Source organism: Orbicella faveolata, unplaced genomic scaffold (genome assembly GCF_042242905.1).
Source record: "Orbicella faveolata isolate gen_17 unplaced genomic scaffold, um_ofav_v1 contig_13, whole genome shotgun sequence".
Taxonomy (NCBI): domain Eukaryota; kingdom Metazoa; phylum Cnidaria; class Anthozoa; order Scleractinia; family Merulinidae; genus Orbicella; species Orbicella faveolata.
Genome location: NW_028301540.1, coordinates 26,405,667 through 26,408,542, shown reverse-complemented (window position 1 = coordinate 26,408,542; position 2,876 = coordinate 26,405,667). Strand labels below are relative to the sequence as shown.

The 2,876-nt window shown below is 39.5% G+C and overlaps 1 long non-coding RNA gene across 1 annotated transcript; it reads right to left on the bottom strand.

The window, feature by feature from the left end:
• On the bottom strand, positions 1–2,438 carry LOC149115804 (uncharacterized). The gene is made up of 2 exons (XR_016205816.1): positions 2,193–2,438; positions 1–281 (listed from the first exon to the last, which is right to left on the bottom strand). It is a non-coding gene; the product is annotated as an uncharacterized LOC149115804 (long non-coding RNA).
• Positions 2,439–2,876: the final 438 nt, after the last annotated feature.

The window sequence follows — 2,876 nt, the reverse complement described above, 5'->3', positions numbered from 1 at the left end:
TTATTTTTATTATTTATGTTCCTGCGGTCATGTATTATTAGAATCAGTGATCTTTATTCAAGATCAAAACATGTACAGGGCGTTTTGTTATCTTTTGTTATCTTTGGAGACCTCACTTTTGAGCCATCGATCTTCCGCACAAGAGCACTGTGATTAAATCTCAAAAAAAATGGATCTGTGAGTTTCACGGCTCATTTTCCACGTCTAAAAGAAAATCCATGGCGCTTGAGCTGGGCATCGATAAAATTGGAAGCACAGTCTTCGTGAAACACGCCGGAACACTGAAAACAGTAAAATTAAAAGTTGCATTACCTCTTTGAGTAATCTTTACTCGATGCAGGTTATTATCTTGTAACCGCAGTTTGCCCGCATGTATACCTTTTAGCTTAAGAAGCTCTTTGCGGTTAGCCTTTTTGATCGGACCCTTTGCGGTTAGTCTCTTTGATCTGAGCAGCGGTTAATCGTCAAACTGATAAATAGCTGGGCGTTATAGTTAAAGTGTACAAAGATCGGGCACATTGTTTAAAATCAGTTTGAAGCTAAAAAATAATAACTGTTGCTGGCAAAATATAACGACTTCCAAAGACCTTTATAATTACGTATCCATAGAACGTGGAATGTAAAGTGTAAATATAAAAAAGAAGTAGTGGCCCATCCAGAGTATAACTATTCGTACGCTTTTAGCAGTTCAGTCCAATTGGGATTTCAGTGGAACATTTTGTGCGATTCTGTGGAAGGAGTAAACCCCTGATAAAATCACTCGGACCAAGGGAGGAAACCAACAACAAACTCAACCCAAATCAATTATGACGCTTTGTAAAGTACTCCAACCCACGAGGCACAGCTGGTAGCTCGAGCCCTCTCACTACTGCACTCCTGACGGTGGAATAAAACTTAATTTATGGCGTGTAACGAGCCAACTGTTTTGAGTGTACTATTTGCAAAAAGCTCTTTAAGAATGGCTGACTGTTAGGATCGAGAACCGCCGGTCAACGACCCATTTGGCAAATCGCTCATATTTTGCCCAAAGATACCCTTAGGTGAGCTAATTCTAAAAATCATATTTCAAGGTTCCAGCGAATTTTTATTTTTCAGAAATTCGCGAAAATTTGAAAGCGCGGTCAAAGTGCGGTTTTTCGTGTAATAAAATGACCGAAATAAGGTGCGAGGACGAAGCGCTGGTAAAGTCTTAAAATAAATTCAATTGACTTCAAACTTCACACAAATGTGGAACAACCACTCTAATTTATTCCTCGTTTTAAACTAATCTCAGAGATGTTGATATAGTGGTTTTCCGAACAATTTTAAAAACACCTATGAAGCGTGTGAAAAATAACGGAAAAATATAGATCATGTTTAACAGCTTAAAAATGCATCTGGTACCTCACTTTCCGATTATTTTACTTTACAGCCTAGAAATATCATTATTAAACATATATCATGCCAAGTTTCATGCTCGAACTCGCAGTATTTCCCTTTGAGAAAAATGAAAATCTATGTCAATGTGTTGGGCGCAAATAACACAATAATTATACACGAACAAGAGACAAATCAGTTTCAACGGCGAAAGTAAAAGGCCATCATTCATTAAAATCCCGTCAATTCACTGCTATCAGTAGAAACATAATGTCCACTACATAGAAACTGTTTTTAGACGTTTTCGAAACATTGCGCGTTAACTTTGTTTAATTTCCTGTCCGCCGTCATGTCTAGTCTGTCATCGCGTGTATTTCCTTAATGTAAACAACGCTGTGAATGGTTTTCACGACAGACGCAAGAGATTTCCTGTAACCTTAATGTTTTCGGCTCACCAAAACGCTTTCAGTTCGTTAAGACACAATAATGGGGCAACTTGGAATGCTGTTTAGCATTAAGGACGTTAAAGGACTGTAAATTAATCGAGTTGAAATATCTTGAAGCAAATCAAAATCGCGCCCTTATTCTAATTTGGCAAACAGCCGACCTCCGTTCAAGCTCAAGAAGTCGAGAGGTTAATTCGGCAATGTATTACCGGTACAACAACAAAATCAAACCGCGGTCATCAAAAGTGTAAGTTTAAAAGTGTATTGGCAAGTCCCAAATAAATTTCGCCTATATAAAATGGAAACAAGAAGTGAAACGCTCTGACCCGAAACAAATAAACAAAATATTAATACGACTAATTTAATCCGAAAATGGTACAGAAAACATACCTAAAAGCCGTTGATTCCCCTCAATACCACTCCACATTGCCTTAAAGAGCCCAAGCTTTCTGCTGTAAGAATCAGGGGCCCCAGGAATCTGTTTTTATCATATCGGCAACCATGCTGCGTGGCTGATATTCGAGACTCAGTAAAAGTTGTCACACAACCGTACGAGCAGCCCAGTCACGCTTTCACTGCTCTTGCGCAAATGTTCAACATTTCGCAATTTACATAAACCGATTACAAGTTTAAAGTAGTGACAGTAGATTGAAATGCGCTTCTTAAAGCTGACCTATCCAGGAGCAATTATTTCTTGTTCTTGAATGGCTCTTAGTTGTAGCTACAGTCGGGAAGGGGGGGGGGGGGGGGGAGGGGGTACTCCTGGAAATTTCGGATATCTGTATGCCGTGGAAGATTAAGTGGTCTCCAGCTCTTAACGCCAACACTGACACACCAGATGATTCTCGAAGTATCACAGGGATCACTAAGCTAAATAATTTTGAGTTTAGCTCCGCTGAGTCAATTACCTGTTGGCGCGCATATTGCATTGACCGTGGACAGGTGGAAAAACAGTTAAACCGGAAAAGCCTGGTGCACATTGTAATTTAGCGTTGTCCAACACGCAATCGGTTAGGTTGTAATGCTAATCGTATTTGACAGAATCTCAAGTTTTCTTTCGACACATACTGGGGT